A 17,410-nucleotide genomic window follows, 5' to 3' on the forward strand; every position below is an offset into this window, starting at 1 on the left:
GAAGTGGTGCTGGCCCCTACCCTGGGGGTCTTTAACAGAAGGTTAGATGAACAACTTGCTGGGGTCTTTTGACCCCAGTACTCCTTCCTGCCATGGCAGGGGGTCAGACTAGATGATCTACTCAGGTCCCTTCTGACTCTAGAAACCATGAAACTATAAAGGTTTTACACTGCTTGCCCCAGATGATTAGACTCAGGCCTTGGAAGGTGTCAAATAGGTGGAATTTCCAGAGCTGAGGAGCAGCAACCCAGAATACATATTTTGGCCAAATGAACTTGGCACACAGATGATACTTGAAGGAGGTTGCTCTGTTGACCTTTGGGGTTGTGATGGAGCATAAGGAAGGATGCATCCTGCTAGGTATTTAGGACCCAGGCCATCACTCATTGGCAGTGTCCCTCCAATTCCCTAGGGCACATGCCTGCAATCCTCACATTGTCTCCCAGCATTCCCTGCTCTGAGCCACATAGCATGAACCTTGAAAGTTGACTGGTGCAGGAGAGGAACAAAACACAGCTTTAAAAGCAATATCCTCTTGCTGCCTATACAGTAGGGCTGTGTGAAGCTTCAGTCACTGATTCAATTTGGCAGAGATTTGGCCCGATTGGGTAGCCAAATCTCTGAATCAAATCAGGAAACCCTTTAATCTCTTTGAATCAAATTAGAACCCTCCAAATTGATTCAGAGAGACTGATTTTGGAAAGATTCAGTGATTCAGACATAGACAAAGCTTTAAATGTTTTTCCTACATACCTCAAAGTACCAGGTGGCCTGCAAATGCTGCAGTGATGGAGCAGATCACAGGTGGGTCCCTGGAGCATGGGCAGGTCCCCAGCATGCTTGGCAGTAGACCCAGAAGTGGACCAGAAGCACTTCTGGGTCCACTGGCGAGAGCACTGGGCCCACCCCCCATCCCCCCTGCTTCAGGGACTGGGGGTGGCACCCAAGTTCCCCCCACAGCTGATCGCCAAGCTGGGGGTGCCACCCTGTGTGCTTGGCAGTGGACCTGGAAGTACTTCCTGTCCACTTCTGAGTTTGCCACCAAGCATGCAGGTGTCTCCCCCACACTCCTGTGGGACGCTCCATCTGTCCCACCATCGCAGCACTCATGAACTGCACCTGGTACCTCAAGATATGCAGAAAAAATATTTAAAGCTGTATCTATGGCTGAATCACCAATTCTCCGAATCAGTATCGAATCTTCAGATTCAGATTCAGCCAAATTGAATTGGGACAGTGATCCAAATCAACTAACTGAATCACCATCCCCAATTTGGATCGAATACGAATCAAATAGAACCCATTTTGCACACCCCTACTAGAATTATATTACCTATTTCCAGCCTGATTTGCCCTAGCCAGCCATAGGTGAGAAACATGATGTTAACCCTGGCTGGCTAGGACTGGTGGCACATAGGTAACACCTTCTTCCTCTCTTTCTGCAGTGTCTTTTTTTTTTTTTTTTTAAACTCTAACAGCTGGTGTTGGCACTCCAGGTACCATCTGGGTACTAACTTGCAGGCACAGCCCTTACATCCTTTAGCAGTCCAGTCAAGTGAGCTGTAAACACTACTAGACCTGTAATTGATGAGACAGGTATTGTTTTGGCTCTGCCATCAAGGCCTAAGCAATAGAAACTAATGAACTAAAAGCCAAATCCCTGCTAGCTGGATTGTTAGTTGTGTGAATGTCCTGACAGCTTATAAATCAAGTGCAGCAGCTTCATTATGGGAGACTCTCTCTGCAACCAGGGATATGGGAGCTCTACTAAGCATCTCACCAGCTATAGTTATTTATATTCAGATATGTACAATTCAATATGTATGCAAATGCAGAACAAAGTAATTAAGGAAAATGGGCAAAAATATTCAAATAATCCAAGTGACCCAGTAGACAAAATTATATTTTCATGACTGTCAGTGGGGTATAGTACTTGGAGTGGCTATGTCATTTACAAAAATGGAACTTAGGGTCCTAAGTCACTGAGGTATTTTAGAAAATTTTACCTTAGATGTCTATCCTGAAAAAAAAAACACACACACACACACAACAAAACAGGCAAACAAGAATGGGAAATTAAAATAGCCTTAGTTTCAGCCTAATAACAAAACCCTTGGAGCCCAATCTCACAGTCAGTAAAAGCCATGAGAAGCCTCTCATTGACTTCAACATTACTGTTAATGTTTGTAATGCGTATACATAACAGAGGGCCCTGTTGTAAAATCCAGCTTTGGGTGGTAAGCTAATCAGCAAGTATCCTGCTAGCAGCTAAAAGCTCAGAAAGGAGACAAGAGAAGGGTGAGTGGCTGAAGGATACAGATTTGAATCCAGATAAGATCGCTACTAGTAATGGCCAAAGCTAAAGGGCCTCTCTTTTGGCCTGGAGAAGGGCTAAAGGTTTGGTTTTGCTCATTTACTGTTTGTTAGGTGCAAGGACTATCATTTGTTATCATGTGGGTATGCTTTATTAGGTGAACTCCAAGGTGGGGCAATAAGTGGCTCTACGCTTGACTTACTATATGTGTACACCAATCTGCTGGAATTCTTTGATGGTATTAACAAACATGTGGACAAATAATATTTATCATTAAATGCTCACATATATACGCATGTCCATAATGATAAAAATTATTATGGGTTTTCATAATATATCTGGATTTTCCAAAATGTGCTTGACAAGATCCCTAATCTAAAGCTTTAAAAAAGCTGAGTTCTTGTGGAATTTGAGGAAAGGTTTTTTCATGTATTAAGAGCTCGTTAAAAGATAGGAAGTAAAAGGTAGGGCCAAAGGACCACTATTCAAAATGGAGAGAGGTCAAAAATGGGGTCCCACAAAATGGGGTCCCACAGGCCTCCCCTGCTATCAAATTTCCAATCCTCATGCACCTGCCTCAGCCCTTACCAAGTCAGCCGCACATGGAGGCATTGGGCCCCATTCCCACATGGCTGGATCAAGCCAGGGCCCAATACAGGAATGCGGGAATAGCCTTACCAGGGCCTAATGCAGTTGCATGAGAATGCCCCTGCCAGGCCATTCTCATGCATTTGCCTCTGGCCCTAGCCAGGCCATTCCTGCCATTCCCACAGATTGGATCTGGCCCTGCCCATCTGGCCTGAAGGCCAAAAGGGTCAAGCACCACTGCTCTAGATGCATCTAAATGATGTTCAATGATGTTTCTATAAAGCTTCCGTTCCTGCTACTGTTGGAGTCAGGATACTAAGCTAAATGGACCACTGGCCTAATACAGTATGGCATTTTTTATATTCTTATGACAGAAGGCTCCATACAGCGACAATCACCATACAGCCAACTATGGATGCCAATCCGGAAGCCATCATCAACATGAAACATACCAATTCTTGGGATATTTGCTTATGTAAATGCAAGACAATATCAGTTTGTATTTCAAAGAAGCAGGTTTCTCTCTCTTATAGAAAAGGTTGAAAAATGTGAATTAAGCCATAGAGGCTCCAAATCAAAAACAAAACAGGGGAACCCCCTACTTCCTCTTTTAAATCTTACAATCTTAAGCCAATTAAATGACTTCTTGGAACCCGACTCATAATTTTTTTTAACATGGATGGTTGGCATTAGTGTTCCTATATCAAAACCAGCCTTCACTTTAGCTGCACAGAACTCTGGGTAAACTTCAAACTCTCAAAGTCTCTGCTGAGGCCTACAGCTCTAATCTCATCTCTCATCACACAAGTTCCCTGCTCTGTTCCCTCCACACTCCAAGCTGTTTCCCTTTTATCATTTTCTCACAGTTGCCTCTGGGCACTTGTAAATGCCATGGAGTTGTAATCCCCGAGGTGTTATTCTATGCTTCCTAAATTGAAAGAGTGAATTTTTAATTAAAACCCAGTGTTTCAATTTTTGTGTCACATTATGATGTTGGATTGGGCTCAGAGGCAGCACCCGGCCCAATCCAACTCTTCCCCAACCCCTAGGTGGGGCAACACCTGGCAGTACCCCCCCAGGCTTCTAGTGGGCCACCACAGAGGGAAGGACTAGGACCCCCCAAAGTTCAAGGGCCACTTGGCCTGCTGGCATCTCATGCCCCAGCTGTGGGAAAGGTAAGCAGGCTTCGTCAGAAAACAAAAAAGAATTGGGCCCCTTGCCACTTCTGCTTTAAGCAGGTGCCTGCTGAAGGTCCAGTAGGTGTTATCCAGAGGGGGGTTGCCAGCAGGGCCTCTGGGTGGATAGGTGGTGTGGCATGGTTCTGGTCCAGATGGAGAGGGCATCCCACTGGGTCTGTCTTCACTGCCCCTTTTTATAGGGGCAGACCTTGTGTGACCTTAGGGACAGGAAGCATGCCCAGGCAAGGGTCAGCCCCTGGCGTACTGAGCATGTGTGCTCCATGCAGGGATGTGCAGTTTTTGGGTGTCAGGAATGGTGGGGTACAATGATAGAGAGATGCTAGTTCTGCAGGGTCTTTTGTCTTTCAAATGCTGGTCTTGTCTCTGTTCCTGGGTGCAGTCCATGATTCCTGGATGAATCAATGTGAGGTGATAGCCCAGTCATTACAGGTCATTTAGTAGAGGCCTGCTACCATTGTATTTCAATCATTCCCAAGTCACTCTTATTCATCTGGGAACCAGTTTACATGGGAGGGGTATGTGACTTATACAGCTGTGACACAGGGGATGCCTGGGCAGAGGACACAAGATGGAGACTTGACATTCCTTTGGTTCACTTACAAACACAGGCCTCCATAAAATATCCATATGAAACAATAAAAACAGTACAAAAATGATAATAATACAATATACAATAGTAAGAATCAATACATACCTAATAATAATACAGTATAAAACAGTGGATATACAAAACCAAAAGCTTGCTACCAAATAAAACGTTAAAGCTTATCCTAAGTCTGAGCCCACTTATGCCTTTTTCTTTTTTAAATAAATATATAGATAGATATAGAGATGCATTCTCTTCCCTTCCCAAATTATTTCTGGCTTTTCTTTCTTTCCCTCTCTATTCCCCATAAAAAAATAAATAAATAAAAAAAATTTAAAAAAGAAAGAAAGAAACTGGAGGTTTTGCTACATATTCACCTATGCTCAGGCCTGAATAGTCAAACTGGACATCCAAAATGAGTATATGCATGTGAAAGCTTGTATAATTCAATCCCAACTATGCGGTTGGCCCAATAAAAGGTATCACTCTATGAAATCCTTGCTTTATGGTGGTTGCTGTCTTTGCTTGCTTCCACACAATCTATATAAAATTATTCTCTAATGTCATTTTTAGCTATCACTTTTGTTTTAAAGCATATATATACACACACACCAAAAATATTATTTCACTATATTTATAAAAATGCATAATATTAGTACATATACTAATCTCATTTAGTTTATATCTGTTTCAACTAACTTCAATGGTGCCCCTTGTCAGCTAGAGTAAAAGACATTAGTTTTCTATCTGCTCTCTATTCCAGCATACCAAGATATCTGTGACTTCTTTCTTGGAAAAAAACAGTAGAAATAATGTTTTGAATGTACTTTACTCTCATTCTTTTGACTCATGCTTTTAGGAAATTGTAGCATACAGTAACAAATAAGTTATTTATTTTCAAGAATGCATTGTCCTCTATATGAAATATTTACTTGTAGCAATATCAACTCAAATTTGAACACTGAATTTAACTGGCAAAGACTCAACACTTCTGTACAATGCACACAATGAAAAACCTAACTTTAGTCAGACAAACACAAAATAGTCCGCAGAGCATTGCGGAAACAAAAGCTAGGGACAGACATTACACATAAAACTGGTTGAAGTGGTCAGAAGTGCAAATAAACCATGAAACCAGTTTGCAATAAACCTGGTTGAATGTACCATCAGACTTAACTGATTTGGCTCAAACTGGTTTATGCAAGATCTATCCCAGACCCCTTCCGGGTTCAAGTTAAATAAGAGTCCCCCAGCATCCCAGCATACTCTCTGGGCTGGGCAGGGCTCTCTACTCCAGACAGCTGGGCTGTCCCCTTCCCTTTTCTCCCTGGCTGCAGCTCTGACAGACTTATAGGCACAGCAGGGTCTGCCTGGCTTCCTCTGCCCACACCTCCTCACTTGTGGCTGCTCAAGCAGGGATCCTCCCCTCCCTCCCACAGCATGGACATAGCCAGCATGTGGTATGTTAGCTAAGACATGTCTGTGTAAGACATATAGGGCAAAGGCAGACAGGACAGTGTCCATTTAGGGCTTTTTGGAGCTAATCAACAGGTAGCTGGTAATGTCCCTCCATTCCTTCCTTGGAATGGAGGTTAGTCTAACCTGCCATTCTGGTCCTTGGAAAAAGCTGTTTCAAAAAGAGCTTGAATGCATAAGAGAGTCTTTGTGTTCTGATGGGCTGATAACAGAGCATTTATCTGCTCGGTTATCAACAACAAGGTGGGGAACCCCTGCCTAATTAGAGCATCCTTCTGGGGCCTGGCCAAGTCCCCCCTTATCTCAGCACTATGGAAGGTAAGGGCGGGCTGCTTTAGCGCCCCTCCCCCTCCCAAGCTTCTAGCCTAAGCCACTGCAGGCATGTGCCCAAATTTCCTCAGTTCAGAGGGGATGTTGGTATGGTTACAAACTGGTTCATCCTAGCCAGGTTAGACTAACCTGCAAAGATTGAATCAATTCAGGCTCAGGGTTTTGTAATGTCTATACTTAGCCTAAATCTACAGTAAGACAAAGTACACTCTGAAATCTTTGAATGGGTATCTATGCATCCTTTGGCATTTATCGGGTATTTATACAATCCTCATGCAATTGTCTGATCATCTTCCAAACATGAATGGATTTTATTCTCCCACTACCACTGTGAAACAGTGGAAGTAGAAACCCTACTTTTATAGAAAGAAAATTATGGGCCAGGGTAGATTAAGCACCTTGTTCACCATAATCAACATCCAGGGATTGAGTCCCAGTTTCCTTACTTCCAGTCCACTGTCCTGTGCATTGGACAATCCTTCCCTGCAAGCACATGAACAAAAACAAGAACATCCCCAATTATACAGCTCCCTGCCTTGAACATTTTGATACATCCAATTATAATGCTTCCACAGTCAAGTAAGGCAACAGATTTGTTTGTAACAGGGCAAACACAGCCCTGTTCCTTTGATGTTACAAAGTTGCAAGTATGGGGGGTGCGGAGGAAAGAGTCAGGTCAGGGACAGGGCAAAGTTAATTACTTAGTAAACACAGTTGAGAAGGGGAAATCACACCCAAGGTGAATGTTAACTGATTAGGAGCCAACAGCTACTTAAGTCCACAGCAGGTGGGTTTTCTTTGCCCCCTGGGGCACAGTGTGGAGAGATTCAACAGGGACGCCAAGAGTGGCAGATTCAGTGTTGAAGCAGCTTGCTGATAAGACCAGCTAACCAGGTGAAGGTAACCATGACAACTGGTGAAGCAAGGAGGTGAGGAAGAGAAGAGAAAATTACTGGCTGAGAGAAGGTCCCATGGAGAAAGGATCCACTGGTACCAGCAGGAAAGGGAAAAGAGAGTGGAACTGATTGGCTTGGGGGAGTAGGCTACACTGTAGTGGAGGGCAAAAGGACTGTGAGCTGTGAGAGCAGCCGGGGTTCTCTACAACCCATGGGGAAATTACTAATAAACCAATTTTCTTTTATCCTGCTTCTGGGGTGATTTAGTGCACCCTCGCTCACTGGGGAATTAACTTCTTATTCTTCCATTATTCCAAAGTGTGGCAGGCAGGCCCCAGGGAGAGGATTTCATTATTCACCTTCACCCAGCCACACGTGGTGCGTTGCCTGGGAAACAACAAATAACCCCAGCAGGATGGAGTCCTTGGAGGTCCAGAACCCTGCTGATTGGCAACAAGTCCACACCTTGATGCTGAGGATTTTCCAAGGACAACAAGTCCAGATGGAGGGGCTTATATGAATGAGGAAACAGGAAGCTGAGGCCAGGATTTGGCTGTTCACACAGCAACAAGACCTCAGTGAGAAAGTTGAGGCACAGCAGGTACGCTGGTCCTGGGAAGTGGGGGGAGCCCCAATGCCTAAGATGTGCCCTCAAGATTATGTCAAAGCCTTCTTAGAGGCTTTTGGATGATCAGCTATTGCAGCAAAATGGAATCCCAACACCTGGGCCACCTGAATAGGACCCCTACTGATAGGACCAGCACAAGCAGCTTATTGGGCATTAACCCCGTCTGAGGCTAGAGATTATAACAAGGTCAAAGCTGCAATCTTGTATCACCTGGAATTGACTCCTGAGACATACAGACCAAAGTTTAGAGGCAAGAAGTGTGGGGAGGAACTTCAGCCATGCTTACTCAGTCTATTTTGGAAAGTCAGCCAGTCAGGAGGAAGAGGAGTTGGATTTGGATCAGATAATTGGAGGAAACACCTTTAGGGAAGAGCAGACCCAGGAATCGCTTTATCAAAACATTCTGTGGGAACATCTGGCAAAGAGAGAAAATGAGATGCTGGACCCCAACCTGATGACAGAGCCCAAGATTCAAGGTAAGGGATGGCATTCTATACCGCATGGAAAGGGGAAGGGATGGGGATGAACGGACCCAGGTATTGGTGCCCCAGTCTTATTGAAGGACCCTGCTCTGGGTGGCCCATGGCCTCTTTATGAGAGGGTATATGGGGAGCGATAAGACACAGGCCAGGCTGACCAAGCAGGTGTTCAGGCCTGGGATCTATAAGACGGTCGAGCGGTACTGCTGGGAACATCCATCTTGCCAAACCACCCCAAGCTTCATTAATGCCTCTCCCATTGGCTGGGGGACACCTTGATTGGATAGCCTTGGATGTAGTGGGCCCCTTTCTGCAGGAGTTGGGCAGGATACCAGTTGGTCCTTGTAATTGTAGATTATGCTACCCGGTTCCCAGAGGCAGTCCCACTATGGTCTGTGACAGCGCCCAAGATACCCACTTCATCAGTACTTTGGCTATTCCCCAGGAAATCCTAACAGACCAGGGAAAAAGTTTCATGTCCGCAGTCTGTAAGATATTGCAGATCAGACAACTCCATACATCAGTGTACCATCCACAAACAGATGGTCTTGTTGAGTGCTTTAATCATACTCTCAAAAACCAGGATTTGAACCACAATACAAGACGATCTTAGTAAGTAGGAAGAAATGTTGCCACCTTTGTTGTTTTCAGTGAGGGCAGACCCATAGGCATCTAACTCAATAGTCACCCTGGCTTTAGTCAAGTCCACTGCAGTTATCTAGTCAATTCTTTGCCACTGCCAGTCAGGATAAGTCAGGTTTCTCACCTGATTTATCCTGACTGGCAGTGGCAAAGAATCAAGCTAAATGTCTCATTCTTGCCTATCAGTACCAGATTGGCTACACTAAGCAGATGTTAAACACTGCCACACTATCAACTCCCAGGAGGCAGAGCACTGCAAAGAGGTAAGCACAACTTTTACTTGCCTAAATTACCTAATGGTTACCACAATCTGTCCATCAGAAGGCAGCCCCACCAGCAAAATACCATGTAAGTAAGCCTTTTGGGCGGAGAGCAATGCCGCAGTCTGGGGGAAATTAATGATAGTTGTATGGTCGTGTAATCCATGCATAAAAATCTAGACCTGCCTGATTCATTAAAGATCCAGAATACTTTTTCCTCATTATCTGCCATGACCACAAAGTGAGCATAAACTCTTACTTAAACTTTCATTCATGCTAGAATTTCCAGCTTCTGGAAAGTGAATATTGTTCATTCCCCTAGCCTGTCTTTCACCCACTGACTCCTTAATCTTAACTGACTGGCTTTCTTGCATGCATACCAGCCTCTGGCTTATTTACTATTCATTCCATCCAGGAAGACCACGCACCAACTGCAGATGCTTCCTCAGCCTGTATTTATACCTGGATGTCACTGGATAGGGTCCCTAAGGATGACCGTGTTACCCCTAAGGCACCTTGATCATGCCAATTCAGCCCTATGGGAACCCTCTATTCTCACCTGTCACATCTTAACGTAATTATAAAAAGGGAGGCTGCCTTCCAGTCTACTGGGACACGGTTCTGATAGACCTTCTGAACCCTGTGGGTTTCCAGACCCCTTGTGGGTCCTGTTTCACAGTGGATGTCTTGGGACACCCCAGCCTTATGGGCTATATGCATGGCTCCAAACTGCCCTTTACTAAAAGTCACAGATGGTATTGACATAATGTCCCTCTGAAGCCTTGATTTCATTCGGCCCTCGGGTTGTTACAGAGCTCTGTGCAGCCCTGTTTTGGTCTCTGCGCCCACACTGGCACCGGGGCCCGTTCACCCCACACCCCGAACACTGTGCCCTCTGGTGCTGAGGCCTGTGCACCCCAAATATCATGCCCTCTCTGGCACTGGGGCCTGCACACCCCAAATACCACACCCTCTCTTGCTCCAGGGTCCCCCCACTGTAGTGGGCCCCAGTGAGGCCTCCTCCTTCCCCAATAGCCTCACCCAAACCACTGATATTCTAAACAAAAAGTAAAAAATGCAAGCCCCTAGGATATAACATAACTCAAACAGCACAAGGTGTGCTCTGCCAAAAAACATTACCAGGAGCAGAACTTTGTTCACTTAGTCTAGGAGGTCTCCTTCCCCCCTGGCTTCTGGCAGAGAACTGCCCTCTCTAATTCCAGCCTGGGGTGTATGTGGGCCCAGGGCCCTGTCCCGTCTGGTCAGCTGACCAGGTGCAGGCTAATTTGCTTGCTAGCCTGTTGCCCTGCTAACATGTACCTGGGCTTCTACTTGTGTCTTTGGGCTCTCCCCAGGCAGTTTCTGCTCTAAGAGCAGCCACCTTAGTGCCCTGTGACACTGGAAAGCTTGAAAAGAAGAATTTTTCCAACCATTTGAGTTAGTCTAATAAGATATCAGATTTGCCCAAAGAACCTTATCTGCCATTGTATTTTCAGTTTGTAACATTAAACTTAAGACATGCCTTTAACGTGGCTGATTTAAAAAATTATGGAGCTTCTAAGGAAGTTATTGTATTGGTCCCCCAAGCAACATTCATTGCATAACCAGCTACCATCCCAGCCCCCGACAATACTTCATTCTGCTTTGCCAACTGGGGAGGTATGTGGGCATTAATAAAGAATGTGTTCTCAGCTATCTGTGCATTGGAAAGGAGTTAAGAGGAGTAGATAAAGCAAGAGATCTTGTGAGGTACTCCAGCCAGGGGCATTATAAAAAACAGGCATCCCTTGGAATTTCAGATGATCACCAGAGCTCTCTTCAGCACAAGGCAGTTAACATTTCATCTCATGAGGTAATTGAATATGAGGAGAAAACAGCACATGACAACGCAAAAGCTGTAGTAGTGCACAATGATGCAGTCCCATGTCAAGGATATTTACCTTTTGTAACCCTCACCCCCAGCAGGGATATAACTGGTAGCCTGTGACAGGTGGCTGCCCTAAGGCCACCCTCCGTATCAGCCTATCCACCCATCTTAGATAGACTGCCTGCTTATCTTTCCTGCCATGCCTTGCTAGTAAATAATTGAGTTGTTTATTAGGTGGGGGGCTGCCCTTAGTGCACTCAGCTATACCAAGCAGTACGTACATACTCCAACCTTCCCTACACATGTCTCATGCCTTGCAGGTGTTACTACTATCATTAACTCCATACACCCCTGTCATTGAGCCCTCTGGCTCCCATCTCTCTGCAACACACAGGCACCGAGTTCTCTAGTGATTGGCTTCTTCTGACTCTCTTGGATGAGTACTCTGTGCCTTTCTGCTGGGGGCCTGGTTCTGCATCCTTCTGGTGCTATGGGTGCTGTGCCCCTCTGGCTGTACTCTTCTGGTGTTATGCATGCTGTGAAGCTCTGGCTTCACCTCTCTGGTGCTATGGGCTCACCCCAGCCCTGTACATGTGCCCTCTGATACTATGGGTTCACCAAGCCCTTCTGACTGTACCCTCCTGGCACATACATGCACTTTCTGGTACTCTAGGATTGCTGAGCCCTTCTGGCACTATGCTCGCTGTGCCTGACACTGGGCTCTACCATATCACATGCCCCCTCTCTCCAGACACTAAATGAGGCCTCCAAACCTCCTCTTCTAGCCTCATTCAAATCCTCCAGGGTAAACAGGAACATAAACACAAGCCCTTAAGCTATAACTTAAATAGTAGCAATAACAGCAGTGCTATGCCTCTTCAAGGGAAAGAGCTTCTACTCAGAGTAACATACCCTATTCTAGGTACCTGGGAGACTCCCTGTAGTCATATAACACCAAGATAGCAGAGCAGGCAGTACTGGAAGAGTTAGCCAGGCACCACCAGGTCTCAAGTAGCTTCAGCAGGCAGGAGCTCCTTCCCTATCAGTTGCCAGAGACAGTATGTCTGCTAGCTACAGCCTGGGCTTATATATCCCAGAACCCTGCCTCCTGCTGGTTAGGTGATGTCAGCAGGTGTGGCCAATTACTCCCTTAGGCTGTTACCAGGCTCCTTCAGCCTTAAGGAACAGGTACATCTTAGTGTCCAGCTACACAGCCGTGTTGGTCTGAGACAAAAAGAAATGCAAAATTCTAGAACTGTTGGTTCAAAGATGATAACTTTTATTTGACCAACTAAGAAATTGCAACAAAAAAAATCAGTTTTTTACCAGCTTTCTTGTGTAGCATGTTGTTATTACCAAGCTGCCCTTTGTGGGATGGAACCCTTTGCAATGGAGATTTGTGGTGTGAGCCAGCCCTGCCTGTAGCACTCTTGTCACCCAATGAAAAATAGTGCTGAATAACATTTGTTGTCTAATCATTCAAATTGCTGTGTGCTAAACAAACAAGTGTATTATCTGTTGTCAGTAGCATAACTGGGAAACAGCCCTATGTTGTCTGACCAGAGGAACCAAAAATAAACAATCCCACACCACCCAGCTGGGGGAGCTTGGTAGAAAGAACTGCATGTCAACAAGATGGAGAAGATGGGTGCGGGGATACCTGGGGCAGGTAAAACCACCTTCCTTCCTTTTCCCTGGAAAATTTAAACACCCGTTCCCCACCACTTTCAGTGTAAGGGAGTTTGGTCCGGGACATGAAATGCATTAGTTACACATATTTCTATTGTTTGTTTAGCTTAGATCATATTTGAGGTAGCGATGTCTGTCAGCAGCATTATCATGCGGCGTTCATAGATTCATAGACTGTAAGGCTGGAAGAGACCTCAGAAGATCATCAGGTCCAGCCCCCTGCACCAAGCAGGAAATACAACTGGGGTCAAGTGACCCCAGCAACATGACCATCCAGTCTCCTCTTGAACATTTCCAGAGTAGGTGATTGCACCACCTCTGAAGGGAGCTTATTCTTCAGTCTGGACACTCTGACTGTGAAGAAGTTTTTCCTAATGTTGAGTCTGAAACAATCTCCCAGGAGTATGTGGCCATTATTCCTTGTTTTCCCCAACAGTGCCCTGGTGAACAGCTGTTCACTGAGCCCTTGATGTACTCCCCTAATATAGCAGTAAGCTGCTACCAAGTCCCCTCTCAGCCTTCTCTTTTTTAGGCTGAAGAGTCCCAGGTCCCTCAGCTTTTTCTCATATGGCTTTCCATGCAAGTCTCTGATCATATGCGTGGCTCTTCTCTGGACTCTCTCAAACTTGTACATATCCTTGTTAAAATGCAGTGCCCAGAACTGGACGCTGTGGTCTGACCACTCCAGCTGTGGTCTCACCAATGCTGACTAGAGCAGAAGAATCACTTCCTTGGTTTTGCTGGAGAGGCATCAATTGATGCATGGCAGTGTATTAGTTGCCCTGCTGGCTACAGCATCACACTGCCGGCTCATATTCATACTGTGGGCTACTATAACCCCCAGATCCCTTTCATTCATGGTGCTGGTCAGTTTGATGCCACCAAGCCTGTAGGCGTGCAGGAGGTTGTTCATCCCGAGGTGGAGCACTTTACATTTCTTGATGTTGAACTTCATCTGGTTTCAATCCACCCAAACTGCTAGCCTGCCTAGGTCCTCCTGTATCTGTAACCTATCTTCAAGCATGATCACACTTCCCCATAACTTGGTGTCATCCACAGACTTGGCCAGTGAGCTCTTCACTCCCACATCCAAATAATTGATAAAGATGTTGAAAAGTACTGGACCAAGCACTGACCCATGTTGGGGTCGACACCGCTGGCCACTTCTTGCCAGGATGACACAGATCCATTCATTAGGACTCTCTGGGTCCCATCCTGCATCCCACCCACCTGACTGTCTCAGAGTCAAGCCACAATCCTCCAATTTTCTCATGAGGACATCGTGCGATACCAGATCAAAGGCTTTTTGGAAGTCAAGGTATACAATGTCAACCTCCTCTCTCTTATCTGGGTGGTGAGTTACCTGGCCATAGAAGGAGATGAGGTTGGTAAGATAAGACCTGCCTGTGACAAAGCCATGCTGGCTGTCATTCAGGATCCACCTTCTGCAAGCTTATCACAGATAGACTCCTTGATTAATTTTTCCAGGATTTTCCCTGGGATAGAAGTTAGGCTAATTGGCCTATAGTTACCTGTGTCCTCCATCCTCCCCTTCTTGAAGAAGGGCACAACATTGGCCCTCTTCCAGCCCTCAGGAACCTCTCCAGAGCACTACAAGTTTTAGAAGAGTTTCACCAGAGATTCTGTGATGATTTCACCCAGCTCCATCAGCACTCTCACATGAACTTCATCCGATCCTGCTGACTTATATATGTCTAATTTTTTAAACTGATCACACACCAATTCTATGGCAATAGTAGGAAGGTGGTCATTCCTACCCTGTTCATTCTGCACCCTGTTTAGCCAAAAGTGATTCCCAGCCGTTCTTTTTCCTTTTCTCCACATGTGAATGAACTTCTTTTGTGCATCAAGGATTGTGTCCTTAAGGAATGACAACTCTTCATGCACGCCATTTGCCTTCGGTCCCAGGTTCCCCCCACACTTCCCCTACTAATGACCTGAGCTTGTTGAAATTTGCATTTTTGAAGTCCAAGACTTCAACCCTGCTATCAGATTTGTCTGCCTTGAGACAGATGATGAACACGATGGTTTTGTGGTCGCTATTGCCCAGACTGCTCTCTATATTTATGTCTGTCACCAGGTTGTCTCCTTTGGCCAGGACCAAGTCTAGCAGAGCATCGCCTCAGGCTGGCCCATGCATCTCCTGAGTCAGGAAGAGTTCCTTGACACAGGTCAGGAAGGAACATAACCAATCTGATCTGGCCTAGTGTTCCTCCCAGGAGATGTCTGCATAATTGTAGTTGCCCATGACAACCATGTCTTATGCACATGCAGCCTCTGTCAGTTCTCAGGTAAACTCTAGATGGAGTTCCTCCCCCTGGTTTGGTGGTCTGTAGAGACACCTACAGTTAGGTCTCTCTCATTGCCATGCCTCTCCTCCTCCCCCACCCCCCAGCATGACCCAGAGGGTTTCAAACTGTTCTTCTTTGGAGCTGATTTCAGCCACCAAGGAGGTGTGCTGCTCTTTCACATAGAGAGCAACACCTCCACCTTTCTTCCCTACCCGGTCCCTTCTATGCAGGGCATAGCCCTCTATGGCTACACTCCAATCATGCAAGGAGACCCACTAGGTCTCCATGATTTCTACTAGATCATACTGCCCACTGAAGAGCAGGAGGGCTAGCTTCTCCTATTTGTTACCCATGCTCCTGGCATTAGTGTACAGGCACTCAAGTCCTCCTACTGTTGCAGCTCAGGATAATCATTCTCTAGTGACATTAAACCAGTTAGATGTGTAAACAGGAGCTAGGTATCTAAACATTTTTTAGGATTTGAACAGTAGTCCTTCAGCTGGGCAGACAAAGACTCATTCCCAGTTACCTATCTTGTGCCCCTGTAGGGTGGAGGATGGAGGCAAGCTCAGCTTCAACAGGAAATGACAGTGTCATGCATTCTGCCATTGTGCTATCTTCTCTCACACAGGAACCAGTCACATAGACTGGAACCAGGATTGCAGCCCAGCTAGCTTTTGTGGGAGCAGTATACTGTGTTTACTTTATTAATTAGTTCTTACTGTTAATTAAGTTGCTCACAAACCTATCTTAGGCATCACTGAAATGCTTAAAATTCCATGTTTTTGTATAATGAAGGCAGCTCTAGATATCTGCCTGTGAGATCTTCTTGCTGCTGTCACCATGATTATTGAACTTAAGCTGCAGTTCTATGGACTGGGGAAAAAAGGACTAATGGATTCTGTACCAGCCATACTGAAGTTATCCTGGGATAGAACTAGTATTGATTAGGAACTACAATCTGGGATTACCCTAAGCCTTAAAATATCGCTATTGGAATGAATATAAACAATTCAGGACTTAAAATAAATTGCTACTGGAAATAATTAGCCAATGCTTATTTTAAGTACTGAGAATGTAGTTCACAGAGTCCCTCTATCTCTACAGTCTCCTGTATGCCTGGCCCCTTTCTGTGGCTTTTAGACCTCCCCAGCTATTACAGCCATTCTTAAAAAGAAACCACTAGTTTTTGTTCACCCACTTAGTCTGAAACTAGAAAGTCTGAACATACACCCTGTTGTCATGGCATCTCAAAATGAATGCAATACCAGCACATTGACAGGCTAGGAAGCATGCGACAGACTCAGTACTGCCTCTTTTGTGTGTGGGCTGCAATGGAGAGAGGGGAGAGACTCACCCATGAGTGCCACATTAAAGACATGTTTATAAAATGCACAAGCAACCTAATTTTCACAGATTCCAGGTGTCCATTAAATCTGATAGTAACTGGATTTCTCAGTGCTTCTCAAAAATTGGCCAGATACTTCCTGGAGGAGTAGGGTAGGAGCACAAGCAGTGTAGCTTCGGTCTTTGACATTAAAAACTCCCTGGCTGCTAATTTCAGTTCCTTTCCAGTGTCTCCAAGAAATGAAATCTCTGTGGCTTTTCAGTGCTTCTCAGGAGCACATTGACCCTTATTACATTCTCTTCTGCATGGGGGATAACCAAAGGCAATAGCTTTCCATGCGCCTTACCCTCTCTTGCTATCTGCACAGAGGAGACTAGCTTACAATATAGTAGAAATCTCTCTAAAGAATATACAGAAAATACCACAAAAGAAAAATACCAGTCCCTTGCTAGAGTCTGTGGGATAGAAACTGTGCTATTTTTAAAGGCATGGAAACTCAAACTTTTCCACCTGTAACTCAGAAACCACCTATTTTCTTAGTTTCATAGTTTCTAGGGTCGGAAGGGACCTGAGTAGATCATCTAGTCTGACCCCCTGGTATGGCAGGAAAGAGTACTGGGGTCAAACAACCCCAGCAAGGTGTTCATCTAACCTCCTCTTAAAAACCCCCAGGGTAGGCACCTGCAGCACTTCTCTTGGAAGTTGGTTCCAGATCCTAGCCACCCTGACCGTGAAGTAGCACCTCCTGATAGCTAGCCTAAACCTACCCTCTGCCAGCTTGTGACCGTTATTCCTG

General features: G+C 45.4%; 1 long non-coding RNA gene across 1 annotated transcript in view; it reads left to right on the plus strand.

The window, feature by feature from the left end:
• LOC109323657 overlaps nucleotides 1–11,121 on the plus strand; it is a 24,273-nt gene extending 13,152 nt beyond the window's left edge. The window contains exon 3 of the long non-coding RNA XR_002104711.1: nucleotides 11,110–11,121. This is a non-coding gene — a long non-coding RNA (uncharacterized LOC109323657). The remainder of the gene's footprint in view (nucleotides 1–11,109) is intronic.
• The last annotated feature ends 6,289 nt before the right edge of the window (nucleotides 11,122–17,410 follow it).

The sequence above is a fragment of the Crocodylus porosus genome, unplaced genomic scaffold (genome assembly GCF_001723895.1).
Source record: "Crocodylus porosus isolate Cpor-Errol unplaced genomic scaffold, CroPor_comp1, whole genome shotgun sequence".
Taxonomy (NCBI): Eukaryota; Metazoa; Chordata; order Crocodylia; family Crocodylidae; genus Crocodylus; species Crocodylus porosus.